The sequence below is a fragment of the Triticum dicoccoides genome, chromosome 3B (genome assembly GCF_002162155.2).
Source record: "Triticum dicoccoides isolate Atlit2015 ecotype Zavitan chromosome 3B, WEW_v2.0, whole genome shotgun sequence".
Lineage (NCBI taxonomy): Eukaryota > Viridiplantae > Streptophyta > Magnoliopsida > Poales > Poaceae > Triticum > Triticum dicoccoides.
Window position 1 is genome coordinate 826,917,836 of NC_041385.1, and position 22,156 is coordinate 826,939,991.

At 42.2% G+C, this 22,156-nt stretch overlaps 1 long non-coding RNA gene across 1 annotated transcript; it reads right to left on the reverse strand.

Moving 5' to 3' along the window:
- Positions 1 to 15,831: 15,831 nt before the first annotated feature.
- On the reverse strand, positions 15,832 to 16,559 carry LOC119282515. The gene is made up of 3 exons (XR_005138762.1): positions 16,451 to 16,559; positions 16,229 to 16,359; positions 15,832 to 15,941 (listed from the first exon to the last, which is right to left on the reverse strand). It is a non-coding gene; the product is annotated as an uncharacterized LOC119282515 (long non-coding RNA).
- Positions 16,560 to 22,156: the final 5,597 nt, after the last annotated feature.

The window sequence follows — 22,156 nt, forward strand, 5'->3', positions numbered from 1 at the left end:
TGATCTTATCCCTTCGGGATATGATCTTATTCCTTCTAAGGGGGGATCTTGGTGCGCCTTGACCAGGGGTGTGGGGCCTTGCCCCCACTACCCACGTCCATGTGGGTCCCCCCATGCAGGTGGGCCCCACTCCGGAACCTTCTAGAACCTTCCCGGTACAATACCGAAAAATCCCGAACATTTTCCGGTGGCCAAAATAGGACTTCCCATATATAAATCTTTACCTCCGGACCATTCCGGGACTCCTCGTGACGTCCGGGATCTCATCCGGGACTCCGAACAACATTTGGTAACCACATACAAACTTCCTTTATAACCCTAGCGTCATCGAACCTTAAGTGTGTAGACCCTACGGGTTCGGGAGACATGTAGACATGACCGAGATGTTCTCCGGTCAATAACCAACAGCGGGATCTGGATACCCATGATGGCTCCCACATGTTCCATGATGATCTCATCGGATGAACCACAATGTCAAGGACTTAATCAATCCCGTATTCAATTCCCTTTGTCTATCGGTATGTTACTTGCCCGAGATTCGATCGTCGGTATCCAATACCTTGTTCAATCTCGTTACCGGCAAGTCACTTTACTCGTTCCGTAACACATCATCCCGTGATCAACTCCTTGGTCACATTGCGCATATGATGATGTCCTACCGAGTGGGCCCAGAGATACCTCTCCGTTTACACGGAGTGACAAATCCCAGTCTCGATCCGCATAAAACAATAGATACTTTCGGAGATACCTGTAGTGCACCTTTATAGTCACCCAGTTACGTTGTGACGTTTGATACACCCAAAGCACTCCTACGGTATCTAGGAGTTACACGATCTCATGGTCAAAGGAAGAGATACTTGACATTGGCAAAGCTCTAGCAAATGAACTACACGATCTTTTGTGCTAGTCTTAGGATTGGGTCTTGTCCATCACATCATTCTCCTAATGATGTGATCCCGTTATCAACGACATCCAATGTCCATAGCCAGGAAACCATGACTATCTGTTGATCACAACGAGCTAGTCAACTAGAGGCTTACTAGGGACATATTGTGGTCTATGTATTCACACGTGTATTACGATTTCCGGATAATACAGTTATAGCATGAATAAAAGACATTTATCATGAACATTGAAATATAATAATACTTTTATTATTGCCTCTAGGGCATATTTCCAACAGTCTCCCACTTGCACTAGAGTCAATAATCTAGTTCACATCGTCCCGTGATTAACACTCACAGGTCACATCGCCATGTGACTAATACCCAAGAGTTTACTAGAGTCAGTAGTCTAGTTCACATCACTATGTGATTAACACTCAATGACTTTTATGTTTGATCATGTTGCTTGTGAGAGAGGTTTTAGTCAACGGGTCTGAACCTTTCAGATCCGTGTGTGCTTTACAAATCTCCATGTCATCTCCTAGATGCAGCTACCACGCTCTATTTGGAGCTATTCCAAACAACTGTTCTACTTGGAGCTATTCTAAATTATTGCTCCATTATATGTATCCGGTCTCTCTACTCAGAGCTATCCGGATAGGTGTCAAGCTTGCATCGTCGTAACCTTTACGACGAACTCTTTTACCACCTCCATAATCGAGAAAATTCCTTAGTCCACTAGTTACTAAGGATAACTTTGACCGCTGTCCTGTGAGCCATTCTTGGATCACTCTTGTACCCCTTGACTGACTCATGGCAAGGCACACTTCAGGTGCGGTACACAGCATAGCATACTGAAGAGCCTACGTCTTAAGCATAGTGGACGACCTTCGTCCTTTCTCTCTATTCTGCCGTGGTCGAGCTTTGAGTCTTAACTTCGTACCTTACAACTCAGGCAAGAACTCCTTCTTTGACTGGTCCATCTTGAACACCTTCAAGATCATGTCAAGGTATGTGCTCATTTGAAAGTACCATTAAGCGTTTTGATCTATCCTTATAGATCTTGATGCTCAATGTTCAAGTAGCTTAATCCAGGCTTTCCATTGAAAAACACTTTCAAAATAACCCTATATGCTTTCCAGAAATTCTACGTCATTTCTGATCAACAATATGTCAACAACATATACTCATCAGAAATTCTATAGTGCTCCCACTCACTTCTTTGGAAATACAAGTTTCTCATAAACTTTGTATAGACCCAAAATCTTTGATCATCTTATCAAAGCGTACATTCCAACTCCGAGATGCCTACTCCAGTCCTTAGAAGGATCGCTGGAGCCAGCATACCTTTTAGCATCCTTAGGATCGACAAAACCTTTCTGATTGTATCGCATACAACCTTTCCTTACGACTGGTAAGGAAACTCGTTTTGACATCCATCTGCCAGATTTCATAAATGCAGCTTGTGCTAACGTGATTCCGACGGACTTTAAGCATCGCTACGGATGAGAAAATCTCATCGTAGTCAACTCCTTGAACTTGTGAAAAAACTCTTCGCCACAAGTCGAGCTTCATGGACGGTGACATTACCATCCATGTCTGTCTTCTTCTTAAAGATCCATTTATCTTAATGGCTTGCCGATCATCGGGCAAGTCCACCAAAGTCCATGCTTTGTTCTGATACATGGATCCTATCTCGGATTTCATGGCTTCTAACCATTTGTCGGAATCTGGGCCCACCATCGCTTCTCCATAGCTCGTAGGTTCATTGTTGTCTAGCAACATGACCTTCAAGACAGGATCACCTTACCACTTCGAAGTAGTACGTGTCCTTGTCGTCCTACGAGGTTTGGTAGTGACTTGATCCGAAGTTTCATGATCAATATCATAAGCTTCCACTTCAATTGGTGTAGGTGCCACAAGAACAACTTCCTGTGCCCTGCCACATACTAGTTGAAGAGACGGTTCAATAACCTCATTAAGTCTCCACCATCCTCCCACTCAACTCTTTCGAGGGAAACCTTTCCTCGAGAAAGGACCCGATTCAAGAAACAATCCATATTGCTTTCGGATCTGAATTAGGAGGTATACCCAACTGTTTTGGGTGTCCTATGAAGATGCATTTTATCCGCTTTGGGTTCGAGCTTAATCCTGAAACTTTTTCACATAAGCGTCGCAGCCCCAAACCTTTAAGAAACGACAACTTAGGTTTCTCTAAACCATAATTCAAACGGTGTCGTCTCAACGGAATTATGTGGTGCCCTATTTAAAGTGAATGTGGTTGTCTCTAATGCCTAACCCATGAATGACAGTGGTAATTCGATAAGAGACATCATGGTATGCATCATATCCAATAGGGTGCAGTTATGATGTTCGGACACATCATCACACTATGGTGTTCCAGGCTGTATTAGTTGTGAAACTATTTCCACAATGTCTTAATTCTGTGCCAAACTCGTAATTCAGATATTCATCTCTATGATCATATCACAGACATTTTATCCTCTTGTCACAATGATCTTCTACTTCACTCTGAAATTATTTGAACCATTCAATAATTCAGACTTGTGTTTCATCAAGTAAATATTCTCAACATCTACTCGAATCATCTGTGAAGTAAGAACATAACGATATTCACTGCATGCCTCAGCACTCATTGGACTACACACATCAAAATGTGTTGCTTCCAATAAGTTGCTATCTTGTTCCATTTTACTGAAACCGAGGCTTTTCAGTCATCTTGCCTAAGTGGTATGATTTGCATATCTCAAGTGATTCAAAATCAAGTGAGTTCAAACGGTCCATTTGCATGGAGTTTCTTCATGCATATATACCAATAGACATGGTTCGCATGTCTCAAACTTTTCAAAAATGAGTGAGTCCAAAGATCCATCAACATGGAGCTTCTTCATGCGTTTTATACCATTATGACTTACATGGCAGTGCCACAAGTAAGTGGTACTATCATTACTATCTTATATCTTTTGGCATGAAAATGTGTATCCCTACGATCAAAATTCAATAAACCATTCCTTTAGGTGCAAGAGCACTTATTCAGGTTTAATACTAATCTTGATGGTAGAGGGAGCGTGCGATGTTAGATCACATCAAACTTGGAAACACTTCCAACACGTATCGTCAGCTCACCTTTAGCTAGTCTCCGTTTTATTCCGTAGCTTTTATTTCGAGTTACTAACACTTAGCAACCGAACCGGTATCTAATACCCTGTTACTACTAGGAGTACTAGCAAAGTACACATTAACATAATGTATATCCAATATACTTTTATCGACCTTGCCAGCCTTCTCATCTACCAAGTATCTAGGGTAATCCTGCTCCAGTGGTTGTTCCCCTTATTACAGAAGCACTTAGTCTCGGGTTTGGGTTCAACCTCGGGTTTCTTCATTGGTGCAGCAGCTGATTTGCCGTTTCATGAAGTATCCCTTCTTTCCCTTGCCCTTCTTGAAACTAGTGGTTTCATCAACCATCAACAATTGATGCTCCTTCTTGATTTCTACTTTCGTGATGTCAAACAACGCGAATACCTCAAGGATCATCATCTCTATCCTTGATATGTTATAGTTCATCACGAAGCTCTAGCAGCTTGGTGGCAATGACTTCGGGGAAACATCACTATCTCATCTGGAAGATCAACTCCCACTCGATTCAAGTGATTGTTGCACTCAGACAATCTAAGCACAAGCTCAACGATTGAGCTTTTCTCCCTTAGTTTGCAGGCTAAGAAAATCGTCGGAGGTCTTATACCTCTTGACGTGGGCACGAGCCTGAAATCCCAATTTCAGCCCTCGAAACATCTCATATGTTCCGCGACGTTTCGAAAACGTCTTTGGTGCCTCTACTTAAACCATTTAACTGAACTATCACGTAGTTATCAAAACGTGTATGTTCGATGTTCGAAACATCCACAAACGACGTTTGGGGTTTAGCACACTAAGCGGTGCATTAAGGACATAAGCTATGTACTGTCTGCATAATTGCTACTTTCAACTTTCAACTATATTTTCTCTAGGAACATATCTAAAATAGTAGAACTATAGCGTGAGCTACGACATAATTTGCAAAAGGTCTTTTGACTATGTTCAGGATAATTAAGTTCATCTTATAAACTCCCACTCAGATAGACATCCCTCTGGTCATCTAAGTGATCACATGATCCGAGTCAACTAGGCCGTGTCCGATCATCACGTGAGACGGACTAGTCATCATCGGTGAACATCTTCATGTTGATCGTATCTACTATACGACTCATGCTCGACCTTTCGGTCTCCGTGTTCCGAGGCCATGTCTGCACATGCTAGGCTCGTCAAGTTAACCCTAAGTGTTTTCGCTGTGTAAAACTGTCTTACACCCGTTGTATGTGAACGTAAGAATCCACCACACCCGATCATCACGTGGTGCTTAGAAGCGACGAACTGTAGCAACGGTGCACAGTTAGGGGAGAACACTTCTTGAAATTTTGTAAGGGATCATCTTATTTACTACCGTCGTCCTAAGAAAACAAGATGCATAAACATGATAAACATCACATGCAATCAAATAGTGACATGATATGGCCAATATCATTTTGCTCCTTTTGATCTTCATCTTCGGGGCTCCATGATCATCATCGTCACCGGCACGACACCATGATCTCCATCATCATGATCTCCATCATCGTGTCTTCATGAAGTTGTCACGCCAACGACTACTTCTACTTCTATGACTAACGTGTTTAGCAATAAAGTAAAGTAGTTTACATGGCGTTCTTCAATGACACGCAGGTCATACAAAAAATAAAGACAACTCCTATGTCTCCTGCCGGTTGTCATACTCATCGACATGCAAGTCGTGAATCCTATTACAAGAACATGATCAATCTCATACATCACATATCATTCATCACATTCTTCTTGGCCATATCACATCACATAGCATACCCTGCAAAAACAAGTTAGACGTCCTCTAATTGTTGTTTGCATGTTTTACGTGGCTGCTATGGGTTCTAGCAAGAACGTTTCTTACCTACGCAAAACCACAACGTGATATGCCAATTGCTATTTACCCTTCATAAGGACCCTTTTCATCGAATCCGTTCCGACTAAAGTGGGAGAGACTGGCACCCGCTAGCCACCTTATGCACCAAGTGCATGTCAATCGGTGGAACCTGTCTCACGTAAGAGTACGTGTAAGGTCGGTCCGGGCCGCTTCATCCCACAATACCGTCGAAACAAGATTGGACTAGTAACGGTAAGCATATTGAACAACATCAACGCCCACAACTACTTTGTGTTCTACTCGTGCAAAGAATCTACGCAATAGACCTAGCTCATGATGCCACTGTTGGGGAACGTAGCAGAAATTCAAAAATTTTCCTACGTAACACCAAGATCTATCTATGGAGAGACCAGCAACGAGTAGAAAGGAGAGAGGAAGAGGTTGAGGAAGACTCCATCCAGCAGCAGCACAACGGCGTGGTGGTGATGGAGGAGCGTGGCAATCCTGCAGGGCTTCGCCAAGCACCTACGGGAGAGGAGGAGGTGTCATGGGAGGGAGGGAGGCGCCAAAGGCTCAGGTGTGGATGCCCTCCCTCCCCTCCACTATATATAGGGGCAAGGGAGAGAGGGGAGGCGCAGCCTTGCCCCCTACTCCAAGAAAGGGGTGCGGCCAAGAGGGGGGGAGGAGTCCATCCTCCCCAAGGCACCTCGGAGGTGCCTTCCCCCTCGAGGACTCTTCCCTCTAGGGTTCCCTAGGCGCATGGGCCTCTTGGGGCTGGTGCCCTTGGCCCATGTAGGCCAAGGCGCACCCCCTACAGCCCATGTGGCCCCACCCGGTGGGCCCCCGGGACCCTTCCGGTGGTCCCGGTACAATACCGATGACCCCGAAACTTGTCCCGATGGCTGAAACAGGACTTCCTATATATAAATCTTTACCTCCGGACCATTCCGGAACTCCTCGTGACGTCCGGGATCTCATCCGGGACTCCGAACAACATTTGGTTACCACATACAAGCTTCCTTTATAACCCTAGCGTCATCGAACCTTAAGTGTGTAGACCCTACGGGTTCGGGAGACATGTAGACATGACCGAGACGTTCTCCGGTCAATAACCAACAGCGGGATCTGGATACCCATGATGGCTCCCACATGTTCCACGATGATCTCATCGGATGAACCACGATGTCAAGGACTTAATCAATCCCGTATTCAATTCCCTTTGTCTATCGGTATGTTACTTGCCCGAGATTCGATCGTCGGTATCCAATACCTTGTTCAATCTCGTTACCGGCAAGTCACTTTACTCGTTCCGTAACACATCATCCCGTGATCAACTCCTTGATCACATTGCGCATATGATGATGTCCTACCGAGTGGGCCCAGAGATACCTCTCCGTTTACACGGAGTGACAAATCCCAGTCTCGATTCGCATAAAACAATAGATACTTTCGGAGATACCTGTAGTGCACCTTTATAGTCACCCAGTTACGTTGTGACGTTTGATACACCCAAAGCACTCCTACGGTATCCAGGAGTTACACGATCTCATGGTCAAAGGAAGAGATACTTGACATTGGCAAAGCTCTAGCAAATGAATTACACGATCTTTTGTGCTAGTCTTAGGATTGGGTCTTGTCCATCACATCATTCTCCTAATGATGTGATCCCGTTATCAACGACATCCAATGTCCATAGCCAGGAAACCATGACTATCTGTTGATCACAACGAGCTAGTCAACTAGAGGCTTACTAGGGACATATTGTGGTCTATGTATTCACACGTGTATTACGATTTCCGGATAATACAATTATAGCATGAATAAAAGACATTTATCATGAACATTGAAATATAATAATACTTTTATTATTGCCTCTAGGGCATATTTCCAACACTAGTAGGATTTCATTGAGTCAAATATAGATACTTCATGAGATGTGTACACATATAATATTTAGATGTATTCTTGTACTATCCACCAATAGTCTTCTCACTCTTAGCATACCCAATCAGCCACATTGCCGACCAGTTCCTAGCCAGATATTGGGGGAGATTTGTGCATAGGACGGGTCCTGAACTCGGCCGTTGCTGTCCATCCAGGCATCATAGCCGTTGAGTCCCACGGGTTCGTGCCTTCTTGACTCGTAAATGGACTGAGGCGGCGCTCGGCTTGTTTCTATCCGATGTCGAACGTCATGAGAGTATAGGTAGTCCACAGGGTCCTTGCCATGATGGCATGGAGCCGGTTAGGTCTGCAATTTGTCCTGCACTGGCCTGTCATGTACTCTAGGGGGCCGGTAGGTAACGTTGACGGTTATCTCATCATCAAACTCGGGCAGTAGACGCCTGCGAGGATAGGATTTGGCCACGCTGTGGCGTCACTCCTCGAGATCTTGTTCGGCTGAGAGTACTTCAACCCACTTGCCATTTAACACATCCGTATTGTCTTGCAGCTGCTAGTGTTTGCATTTCATACTTCGAGTGGTAGTGACTCGGCGCCGCTGGAAGCATTCTTGCTTAAAGGGCTCTTCAGGGACGATATAGTCCTCGTTACTAAGGCTCTCATCTTCCCCGGACTCGGGCATATAATTGTCGCCAGCCCCTTCAAAGAGATTGTTTGGGTCTACGTCCTCGGGAATTCCATTCGGGCTGGCATGTTGCTCTGGTGAGGCTTGAGGATCCTCTCCCGGGTTGTCGGACTCGTTGGCTGTCGCGTAGCCATTATCGGTGGTGGCTTTATTTCTGCTGGGGTCCCCATTACGACCCCGTACGCGTCGACTCCGACATCTGGGCGGGTTTCTTGGGGTGTTGACCATGTACACATCATAGGTAGATGTCACAGTTCACCTATCGATGTTTACTAATGACGAAGTGTTTTTGGTGGGGCCATCAGCATCTTCATCAATGTCCATGACCTCATCATAGTCTAGCATGTCGGTTAAGTCATCGACTATGGCGACTAGGTTGGTGGTGGGTGGGACGTAAATTTCCCGATCATCGGCTTTAAGTCCGATCTGATCATGAACTGAGGTCTTGCCGTCCGAGATTGACATGCTCTGGATACGGTCAAGGATCTCATTCAAGTGCGATAACTCCTCGGAGTTCATGGATTGGTTATAGGTGGGGCTAATTCGCGGTATGCCCGGCGTATAACTTAGCATGTCTTCACCGTTGTGTGGATCCGAGGATAATTCTAGATCTTGCACGAGGGTCGTTTCTAAATCCGATGTGGCTTTCGAGATGGAAATTGGACTAGCGTCCGGGCGGGGAGTCAAGGCGAGATCACCTAGGGTCACTATGCTAGGCTCCTTTGGTTGTGCCGTGGAACCTGGTCCGACGTCCTTCAAGGAGATCGGTTCCGGAGTCGAGCCTCCGATGTTTGTTGAATCCTCAACCTTGCTCGGCATCCAGCCAGATAGGATGAGCTCGCCACGGATGGAGATGTATCAAGTACATAGTTGATCTACATCGAGATTGTGAGTCATGGTCTAACTCTAGGGCTAGGTGAATGTAATTGTGTTCCCCTCTATGGGCTAAACCCCTTGGCTTATATACATGCCAGGTAGGGCATCTAGGGTTATATGGCCAGTATCCTGAAGATCGCATGGAGGCGGCGAGGGATATCTTGGAGTATACATCAAGTCTTTGGCAGGTACAATCTTGATCTCATCCAAGCGTACAGCTTCCGGAGTCCTCTTTAATGAGAATGCGGACCCACTGACCTAGCCCGAGGACTATGGGATGACTAGGTTAGTACCCCCTAGTCCAGGACACCGTCACCTACTGTATTCGAACTTCTCCATGACTTATCGCCCCGATATAATCCATAGCATTATTAAAACAAGCACATTATGCTATAAAAACATAATCTACCTAAAACAAAATAGTCTATAATGATATGAACTAAAATCATACTTCTGTAACTCCACAAATTCTGAAAAATTAGGACAACGTAAAGAAATTTTATCTTAATACGGTGTAAAGATTTCAGAATTTTATCACATTCGAGTAGAAAATGAAAATTCCCACATTGCGGCAAAAGTTTCTGTTTTTACACAGAATCAATTCAAGTATCATTCCAATTATCCCATAGGCTTTTCTTGGAACAAACACTAATCTTCTATTATATAATTAGCACAAGAGACAAAAAATGCGCTTTAGAAGGATTAGTTAAATCATGAATCTTTGTAAAAAAGAGAACACAATCCGATTCAAAACACAAAGACGCAACAAATGTAGCAGCACAAATGTGTGGGTCGCACTGCTAGTTAAAAGATAAGAACACAATCATTACACTAGCAATAATCATGTCATTACACCAAACCAGAAAATAAAAGTTGCAATAAAGATAAATATTGGGTTACCTCCCAATTGGCGCTGTTGTTTTTTGCCCCTAGTCTTATATTTACTAATTGGAGGCACCATACGAGGCTCCACGTTAATTCTAAAGAAACCACAATAATAACTATAGGATTGTAAAATATACGACTAGGATCAAAACATATCTATTTTGTCCAGAATACAGTCCTATAAAGGTACGGCACAAATAAAACGTGCCCATATGTAGTTTCCTAAATAAACACGCTACCTTCTACAAGAAAAAAAAACGCCCCCGTACCAACGCACGTACAAGAGTCCCCACTGCCATGTTCAAGTTTTTGTTTAAACCATCCATGTTCAAGTTGGAAACAATAGAAAATCCACTTATCTTATCCCTTCGTAATAAAGAAATAAAAAATGTGCACAATTAAAAGGACCCAAGTCTCACGCTAGAAATGGAGTCCACATCACGTGCATGTACCCTTGAAAAAAAGGACATGTACAATTTATTTTTAATTTTCAGGAAACACGTAAAAATAAATGCCCCCGAGGCCTTTATGTTTATAATTTAAAGAGTCTCTGCCTAAATGATTTTTTTCCAACTGTTAGAAATGAATAGCCGCACAAGATTAAAAAAAAGAGGAAAAATGAACATACAAAAATCTCCCCCTAATAGCTTCCAAATATCAATACTTCCATGGTCATTAGCTTAATGCATGAAATAATCTAATGTTAGCATAATTTGTAAAAAAATCACGCAGCAAAAAGTAAAATTTTTATTGCTCTATTGGCAATATTCTATCCAGATTCCACACTCCAACTACTTAGTCCGTCATTTCTAATTAACTGTGGTCAATCCATAGTCCAGAGGGACCATGCGAAAGTCGTTTAATTGCTCTAGGAATATTCAGAATTAGTGCTCTCTCTAGCTCTGTACTGCTTAGCTGTTGTATTTTAAGGAGTAACTTCTTTTAACCATGAATCCATATGTTAGCATGTTCTGCTTAATAAGATAGTGTTATGTGACATAGATGACCATTAGATAATTTCCTCCTTTGTGGATCAAATTTAATTTTAGGTTATGCCATGGATATTTAAGGTTCCTGTTAAAAGTCTACCATACAATGTAGTTTTATCTATGTTCATCAATATTTATTTAATACATCTGTTAGTTAAAAACCCCTAGAAAATCAATTTATTTTTTCCATCTATTTCTGTCAGATCTATGTCAACTAGCTATTCCACAAGAAAATAGTGAACTTTGGGATTGAGAGGGGTCATACATTTACAGGGAGGGAGAGCAAGACACGTGGGGCACATATAGGCACAAAGGTAGCAATTCGTCTGTGATTCTCAGCTCATTTGAGAGTTATTTAATATATTTTTAATTTGTATAATGCACAATATCTGTGTGCCTTAAATGCTAGCCCGTGCGGGTAGCACGGGTTGATGACTAGTTAGGCATAATGCATAGTTTCAAGTATTATCATCCTTCAAAGTAACTCCATAGGTAGCTCTCATAGTGGATTCATATGGTGGTTTAATTCTCTTCCATGGGAAGTGTACCATCCCTTTCTTTAATGGAACCTTATATTTCCTTCTTTCATTTGAACTACACCCATGGTTTGTAGGAAAGGTTTACCAAATATTATAGGACAAGACGGATTGCATTCAATATCAAGCACAATAAATCCACGGGTATATAATTTCTACTAGAAATTATGAGAGCATCATCAATCCTACCCAATGGTTTCTTAATAGTTCAATCTCCTAAATGCAAGTTGAGGGAACATTCACCCATATCGGTGAGACCTAGAATGTTACATAATTTTTTTTGGTATAGTAGATACACTAGCACCTAGATCAAACCAAGCATTGCATTCATAATCTTTAATCTTAATTTTAATAATCATTTCTCATTCACCTTGTAATTTCCTTGGTACTGACACTTCCAATTCTATCTTCTCTTCAAAATCTTTAATCATTGCTTCTACAATATGTTTAGTAAAACCTTTATTTTGTTCCTAAGCATTAGGTGAACTAGTCGCCTACCCGTGCATTCGCACGGGCTAGATATGGGATGCGATTTTCTAGACTAATTTTATTTACCTGGAGTAAGAAATGAAAAGTCTGTTTATTTCGATTTGAAAAGTTTCACCTTACCACTGGCTTTAATATCCATGTCTTTTCGTAATTATTAAAGAAAAAATATATATTAAATAATAGAACATGAAATGAAGCATATACTTATCTTTTCTCTCCTTAGATACAGAAATCAATCTACTTATGACTTCCTATGATTGTATATAATGCCTTCACAATATTCAAAATATTGTTGTTTTTATTTGTCCACTCACGTATCACCTATTCCGCAGGTCTATAGAAATTAGGCAATTTATTATAATATAGACAATAAGAGAGCTTCCTAGAATTAATAATAACAAAAACAAGTTGACTTAGAATATATATCAACGCAGACATTAGAGACCATTGTTTTATATTAGCCACTTTTCTTGTTCCTTCTTTTCTAAAGAGAAAATACAAAGCTTAATCTTGATCACATATAGCGGAAATTATAAAGTCATGCATAGTGGAAATAGTCATGTCATCAAGCTTCTGTACATGCTTTGATGGTTGCACTTTTGTGCATCCCTTTGGTCCTGTATTCCTCTCCGAACATGACCACTTCGATTATATTAGTCACTTCCAAAAATTAAAATGATAAAATATATTTTTAACATACGAACAAAAGTAAAATGTGGTCGTCTCTTTCTTAAATTCACGTCAATTTGGTTAATGGGGCATGTACTGAAACCAAATAGAAATAATTTGGTATGTACCGTGACCAAAATGAATTTTGAAACAATATATGATATTTACTGAAATACTACTACTGTATTTAAAAATAATACTAATAATTTATCACCATGCACATGCATCATCTCTAGTATCTGCCACCCTATGTATGTAGTTACTACAAATTAAAATACATATTACTATAAAAAACTTTAGTAAGATAGACAAGTACATATGTACAGGAAAGTAAAAAGGAATCTAACTCAGATTATCACATCGTATTTAACTTGGGCTCCATTACATCCAGGAATTCATACTCAGATAGACAGACTCAAACTCACTAAAACTTAATCACGTCGTGTAGAACTAAATTGAATGGAGAAGAGTGAAACATATGCAACTATGCTTTTTTAGATTGGTTATTTTTCATCACGTACACCTGAATCCGATTGCATCCATTTTGGGGTATGGCAGGTGTGTAGCGGTATTGACTACAATGAATTTTCTTTCTTACTTACGCATATGTTTGGGTTAATGGACATGCATTCAATAGAACTTTAATCTAAATTAACTTACAAAGTTGCAATGCATGGAAAGAGGTGACGGCTAATCCTTACTTAGAAGCAATGCAAATTCCGTAGTACAACAATCTGATAGAAAAAAATGAGAGAAGATTGCCATGTCTAACATGAGCTTGCATTGTTTTAGGCAGGGCCCTTTATGGCATGACATGGTTGCCATTGTTCTGCTCCAACTTAGTTTTCAATTGTTTTATGGCATGACATGGTTGCCATTGTTCTGTGGATAAGGTAAAACTGGACATAAACTCATTCTTAGTAGTACTACAGAGTTGTTTGGATTTGATATAGCCACCTCGCTGTTCTAAATAGCAGACATCTGATTTCGCGGGATTTTTGGATTTTTGCCATCTAGCCGCCCTGCCCCTGTGGACGGTCCATATGCCCCCAATGCCTGCAATTCATGGTGAAGGTATTTACTGTGCAGACCCAGTACATGTAAATTTACCACAATTATTTAACTGCTTCTTACTTCTCTGAATTCTGTTGCAGGTCTCATATACACCATGACCCAAGTAGTCATTTGGATTTGTGCTACAATTCAGGCGCCTTAAACTTTCTAGATATTTAATTTAATGGCTTTCTTGTTTTCCATTATGTGTGTGGGAACGTTATATGAAATATCAATTAACTATCAAATTTTTTGCCTCAAACATGAGTAGTTGCGGACAATAACCTGTGTCCAACAATGATGCTAGCTTGGGGAAATAATTTCTTTTACCTGGAGACAACCATAGACAGCTGTTTATGGCATCGCCAAACAACTCGTCATCTTTCAGAGAAATAACTGGAAACATGGAGAACATACATAACTATAATAACCCTGGAGACAAAAATTCTACCGCATATTGCTGGTTAGAAAGTGAAAGGAAAAATGAATCTATTTGGATCCTTAAAGAAAAACGAAATAATGGAAGGTTCAGGCACAACATTGAATGTGAAAAACAAAAACCACATATACTTATAAAATGAGAAAGGATCCAGGTTTAAGACATACTCCAACGAATTAAATTGACTTACATAAAAAGCAAACCAAATATTCTTTTCCCCTAAATGAAAAATATATTTTCTATCAAATAAACTCAAAATCAGTACAATGGGAAATCATCAAAAGAAAAACAGAAGAATCAAACAACAGACTCTGACATGGAAACCATATATGTACGTGCTGCTCTAGAAAGCCATCGCGCATGTATGCCTATATCGAGACCTTCATGAGTTGACTGCACCTGCGACAGGAAGCATGGGAATAAGATAGCGAGTACACGTGCCTTTGCATTGGCATTGCATGTCGACCGGCGGTGCAGCGATGGTGTTGCACCCAAGAAGCAGTAACGTGATGAATCTGCCATAACGATGGTCGGCAGCTACAATGGCGCTCAAGCAAATTTTTGATTGACTGATTCATGCACAGATTAATAACATTGCATATACACGCAGCTAAGCCAACATGGTGTCAAATAATGCAGCGAGAAGATGCCTCTATATTTACATTAACTAATAAGGAGCGAGTGAACATGCCTTTGCATTGGCGTTGCATGTCGACCTGCCGTGCAGCGACGGCGTTCCTCCCAAGAAACAGTAACGTGATGAATCCGGTATCACCACGGTGGCCAGCTGCAATGGCGATCAAGCAAATTTTGGATTGACTGAAACTTTCACGAATTTGTAAAATCATAGGGATCACACGCAGCTAAGCCAACATAGTGTCAAATAATGCAGAAAGAAGATGCCTCTATATTTATAGTAATTACCATAACTCATAATACCCTGTTTCTGTTGGCAAATCATATAATTTTACCAATAGGCTGACCACTTCATCTAGTTTAATGTCAAGTCTAATAAGATCATTGCTATTGACGTTAATGGCATCCCATAGCCGAATTAGTCTGTCCTTCCGTTTCTAGGGATTTTTCTCATTAGCCTAACTATTCTGACCTTCACTTTCTAGGGGAATGCTTCTCCATTGAGGCTAATTGCATTGCCATATCACACACCATTGTTTTAAACCATATACTGCAAAAAACAAAGAAAACATAACTCGAATATAAAAAATTAGTACTTGGTTAAAATACATAAAAGATCATAAAATTCTGAAGATTGGCAGTACTTGATTAGTCTCAAGGGAAGCTGCTGGCAAATCCATGGCTTTAATTTGAGAAAAGAGATAAAACCTTATCATCAGTCGTTGAATCTGCACTATCTAACCAACAGAACAACGATATCAACAGACCAGAGACAACCTTGGCACAGGGTGGCAGAATCTTGAGCAGATGGGGATAGTTGGTGCGCTTCAACCTGATCTCCATGACTCATCCCAAAATTGTCCGCGAGAAGAAAAACGATCCAATCCGTAGAGAGCACAAAACTATGAGAGGACACAGTAGAAAAAAAAATTGAATCAAAATCCAAAGGAAAAGCCATGGTTGATTCAATTGTACACATGCAAGAAAAAAAATCGAAATAAGCAGTGTGAAAATACGAATCTAGTACAGGTGAGGAAAACTATTGTGATGCAAAAAGGCTCCTTCTGTACTCGGAATCCATGCCTTCTGTTTGAGAGAGATGATCCTTTTGTTTTGCATGGGAGGGGGAGGGGGGAGATAATCGAGAGGAACAGATCGTGGATTAAGGGTACAGTTGCTGTGCTCTCACCTGATCTCCATGAGGAACGTGAGAAAATCCAGGATCCAATCCGTGGAGAGTACAAAACTTTGAGAAGACACAGTAGATAAACACTTGAATCAAAATCCAAAGGAAAAGTGACGGTCGATGCAATCGTAAACCTGCAACAAACTCATGTGAAAATACGAATCTAATACAGATGAGGAAAACTATTTTGATATCAAAAACTCCTTGAGCATACGAAATCCACACCTTCTGTTTGAGAGAGAATATCCATTTGTTTTCCGTTGGGGAGGAGAGAGATAATCAAGAGAAAGAGATCTGGATGGATATGTGTTCCAATTGGGAGAGATATTTTTTTGACAATCTGGGAGAGAGAGATAATGGAGAGGAGGAAGAGATCGTGGAGGGGAGAGTAGGAAGAGATCGTGCAGGGCAAGATATCCTCCCATGTTCGATTAATATTATTGGCCCAATTGAGAAAAAAAATTCAATTTTTTTTGTCCATAACATATGAGTAGATCTGAACCGTAATAATTTGGTCCCACCAGATAAACGGCTGCTAATTTCTAATTAACGTGAGAATTTATCGGGAGTCGCTAATTAGTATAGGTATAGATAGATAGATTAATCATGGATTGCAACAAGTAAATACATTCAATGAAAGAACAATGATCATAATTAAAGTCCTTGTAATTCAAAGCAGTGGGTGCATCACTATCTAAAGTTTTGACCTCTTCAAACCCACTTTTGTTGTTTTTATCATTAAGATCGTAACCCTCCGAACAATTGGGATGCCTTAAAATTAAAGTTGATTCATCTCTAGTCCCTTTGTCATCAAGTTTTATATTACTAAACAAATATGAAGGAAATATGCCGTAGAGGCAATAATAAAGTTATTATTTATTTCCTCATATCATAATAAATGTTTATTATTCATGCTAGAATTGTATTAACCGGAAACATGATACATGTGTGAATACATAGACAAACTTAATGTCACTAGTATGCCTCTACTTGACTAGCTCATTAATCAAAGATGGTTATGTTTCCTAACCATACACATGTGTTGTCATTTGATTAACGGGATCACATCATTAGGAGAATGATGTGATTTACTTGACCCATTCCGTTAGCTTATTACTTGATCATTTAGTATGTTGCTATTGCTTTCTTCATGACTTACACAAGTTCCTACAACTATGAGATTATGCAACTCCCGTTTACTGGAGGAACACTTTGTGTGCTACCAAACTTCACAACGTAACTGGGTGATTATAAAGGAGCTCTACATGTGTCTCCAAAGGTACATGTTGAGTTGGCGTATTTCGAGATTAGGTTTTGTCACTTTGATTGTCGGAGAGGTATCTTTAGGCCCTCTCGGTAATGCACATCACTATAAGCCTTGCAAGCAATGTAGCTAATGAGTTAGTTACGGAATGATGCATTACGTTACGAGTAAAGAGACTTGCCGGTAACGAGATTGAACTAGGTATTCAGATACCGATGATCGAATCTCGGGCAAGTAACATACCGATGACAAAGGGAACAATGTATGTTGTTATGCAGTTTGACCGATAAAGATCTTCGTAGAATATGTGGGAGCTAATATGAGCATCCAGGTTCCGCTATTGGTTATTGATCGGAAACAGTTCTAGGTCATGTCTACATAGTTCTCGAACCCGTAGGGTCCGCACGCTTAAGGTTTCGTTGACAGTTTTATTATGAGTTTATGAGTTTTGATGTACCAAAGGTTGTTCGGAGTCCCGGATGTGATCACGGACATGACGAGGAGTCTCGAAATGGTCGAGACATAAAGATCGACATATTGTACGACTATATTTGGACACCGGAAAGGTTCCGGGTGAGATTGGGACAATACCGGAGCTCCGGGAGGTTATCGGAACCCCCCGGGAGGTATATGGGCCTTATTGGGCCTTAGTGGAAAGGAGGGAGAAGAAGCAAAGGAGGGGGCGCGCCCCCCCAAGCCCAATCCGAATTGGGAGGGGGGCCGGCCCCCTTTCCTTCCTCCCTCCCCCCTCTTCCTTCCCTCTCCCTCTCCTAATAGGAAAGGGGGGAGTCCTACTACCCGTTGGGGTTGGACTCCTCGCCATCCCCCTTTGGCCGGCCCCCTCTTCCACTCCTTTATATACGGGGGAGGGGGACACCCCATAGACACAACAATTGATCTCTTGATCTGTTAGCCGTCTGCGGAGCCCCCCTCCACCATAGTCCTCGATAATATTGTAGTGGTGCTTAGGCGAAGCCCTGCGACGGTAGAACATCAAGATCGTCACCACGCCGTCGTGCTGACGGAACTCTTCCCCAACATTCTGCTGGATCGGAGTACGGGGATCGTCATCGAGCTAAACGTGTGCTAGAACTCGGAGGTGCCATAGTTTCGGTTCTTGATCGGTCGGGCCGTGAAGACGTACGACTACATCAACCGCGTTGTTCTAAAACTTCCGCTTTCGGTCTACGAGGGTACATGGACAACACTCTCCCCTCTCGTTGCTATGCATCACCATGATCTTGCGTGTGCGTAGGATTTTTTTTTGAAATTACTACGTTCCCCAACAGTGGCATCCGAGCCTGGTTTTATGCGTAGATGTTATATTCACGAGTAGAACACAAGTGAGTTGTGGGCGATACAAGTCATACTGCTTACCAGCATGTCATACTTTGGTTCAGCGGTATTGTTGGATGAAGCGGCCCGGACCGACATTACGCGTACGCTTACGCAAGACTTGTTTTACCGCCGTGCTTTGCACACAGGTGACTAGCAGGTGTCTGTTTCTCCAACTTTAGTTGAACCGAGTGTGGGTACGCCCGGTCCTTGTGAAGGTTAAAACAACACTAACTTGACAAACTATCGTTGTGGTTCTGATGCGTAGGTAAGAACGGTTCTTTCTTAGCCCGTAGCAGCCACGTAAAATTTGCAACAACAAAGTAGAGGACGTCTAACTTGTTTTTGCAGGGCATGTTGTGATGTGATATGGTCAAGACGTGATGCTATATTTTATTGTATGGGATGATCATGTTTTGTAACCGAAGTTATCGGCAACTGACAGGAGCCATATGGTTGTCGCTTTATTGTATGAAATGCAAACGCCCTATAATTGCTTTACTTTATCACTAAGCGGTAGCGATAGTCGTAGAAGCAATAGATGGCGTAACGACAACGATGCTATGATGGAGATCAAGGTGTCGCGTCGGTGACAATGGTGATCATGACGGTGCTTCGGAGATGGAGATCACAAGCACAAGATGATGATGGCCATATCATATCACTTATATTGATTGCATCTGATGTTTATTCTTTATGCATCTTATCTTGCTTTGATTGACGGTAGCATTTTAAGATGATCTCTCACTAATTATCAAGAAGTGTTCTCCCTGAGTATGCACCGTTGTGAAAGTTCTTCGTGCTGAGACACCACATGATGATCGGGTGTGATAGGCTCTACGTTCAAATACAACGGGTCCAAAACAGTTGCACACGCGGAATACCCAGGTTAAACTTGACGAGTCTAGCATATACAGATATGGCCTCGGAACACGGAGACCGAAAGGTCGAATGTGAATCATGTAGTAGATATGATCAACATAGTGATGTTCACCATTGAAACTATTCCATCTCACGTGATGATCGGACATGGTTTAGTTGATTTGGATCACGTGATCACTTAGATGACTAGAGAGATGTGTGTCTAAGTGGAAGTTCTTTAGTAATAAGATTAATTGAACTTAAATTTATCATGAACTCAGTACCTGATAGTATTTTGCTTATCTATGTTTGTTGCAGATAGATGGCTCGTGCTGTTGTTCCGTTGAATTTTAATGTGTTCCTTGAGAAAGCTAAGTTGAAAGATGATGGTAGCAATTACAAGGACTGGGTCCGTAACTTGAGGATTATCCTCATTGCTGCACAGAAGAATTACGTCCTCGAAGCACCGCTGGGTGCCAGGCCTACTGAAGATGCAACTGATGATGTTAAGTACGTCTGGCAGAGCAAAGCTGATGACTACTCGATAGTTCAGTGTGACATGCTTTACGGCTTGGAACCGGGTCTTCAACGACATTTTGAACTTCATGGAGCATATGAGATGTTCCAGGAGTTGAAGTTAATATTTCAAGCAATTGTCTGGATTGAGAGATATGAAGTCTCCAATAAGTTCTATAGCTGTAAGATGGAGGAGAATAGTTCTGTCAGTGAACATATACTCAAAATGTCTGGGTATAATAATCACTTGATTCAACTGGGAGTTAATCTTCCTGATGATAGTGTCATTGACATAATTCTTCAATCACTGCCACCAAGCTACAAGAGCTTCGTGATAAACTATAATATGCAAGGGATGGACAAGACTATTCCCGAGCTCTTCGCAATGCTAAAAGCTGCGGAGGTAGAAATCAAGAAGGAGCATCAAGTGTTGATTATAAATAAGACCACCAGTTTCAAGAAAAAGGGTAAAGGGAAGAAGAAGGGGAACTTCAAGAAGAACAACAAACAAGTTGCTGCTCAAGAGAAGAAACCCAAGTCTGGACCTAAGCCTGAAACTGAGTGCTTCTACTACAAGCAGACTGGTCACTAGAAGCGGAACTGCCCCAAGTATTTCGCGGATAAGAAGGATGGCAAGGTGAACAAAGGTATATGTGATATACATGTTATTGATGTGTACCTTACTAATGCTCGCAGTAGAACCTGGGTATTTGATACTGGTTCTGTTGCTAATATTTGCAACTTGAAACAGGGACTACGGATTAAGCGAAGATTGGCTAAGGACAAGGTGACGATGCGCGTGGGAAATGCTTCCAAAGTCGATGTGATCGCAGTCGGCACGCTACTGATACGTATCCGTCGTATCTACTTTTCCAAACACTTTTGCCCTTGTTTTGGACTCTAACTTGTATGATTTGAATGGAACTAACCCGGACTGACGCTGTTTTCAGCAGAATTGCCATGATGTTGTTTTATGTGCAGAAAATAAAAGTTCTCGGAATGACCTGAAATTCCACGGAACACCTTAGAAAAAACAATAAAAAATCCTCGCCAAAGATAAAGACTAGGGGGCCCACACCCTGTCCACGAGGGTGGGGGGCGCGCCCCCTACCTCGTGGGCCCCCTAGTGGCCCTCCGACGCCAACTCCAACTCCATATATTGCCTTTCGGGGAGAAAAAATTAGAGAGAAGAAATCATCACGTTTTACGATACGGAGCTACCACCAAGCCCTAATCTCTCTCGGGAGGGCTGATCTGGAGTCCGTTCGGGGCTCCGGAGAGGGTGATTCGTCGCCGTTGTCATCATCAACCACTACTAGGGAAAACCTTATACACAGCATCTTAGCAGCAGCGCGGCACAAAAAGAAGCGCTACTGCTAATTAGCAGTAGCGCGGGTTTTTAACCCTCGCTGCTGCTAAGTTGATAGTAGTAGCGCGGGATTTTAACCCTCGCTACTACTAAGCGGTCTCTACCGTGCCCCCCGACACATGCCATAGTAGTAGCAAGTGGTATAAACCCGCGCTACTACTAAGTTGATAGTAGTAGCGCGGTTTTGTACCCCTCGCTACTACTAAGTACGAGGTAGGTGAAAACCCCATATCCTCGGCCGAATCCCTCCTCTCTCCCTCACTTTCCCCCTCTCTCACTTTCCTCGTCTCTCCCTCATACTCCAGCTGTGGCCGCCGCTGGTACACTCTGCTTTCTTTCAGCCTCCCTCTCCGAGCTCCTCGCCGCTGCCAAGATCCAGAAGCGTGACCTCGGCATCCTCCTCCTCGCCGCCTTCACCGTCTTCTTCTCGCTCCAGGTCAGCCCTCCTCCTTCCCGCCTCTCCGATTCGATCCGGAACCCTAGCTGACCCATCCCCCTCCTCCTCCAGCAGCACGAGGGCGACTTCTCGTTCCGAGAGGCATGGTACCACCTGTCGGACGACGGATTCCCGGTCAAGCACAATGTG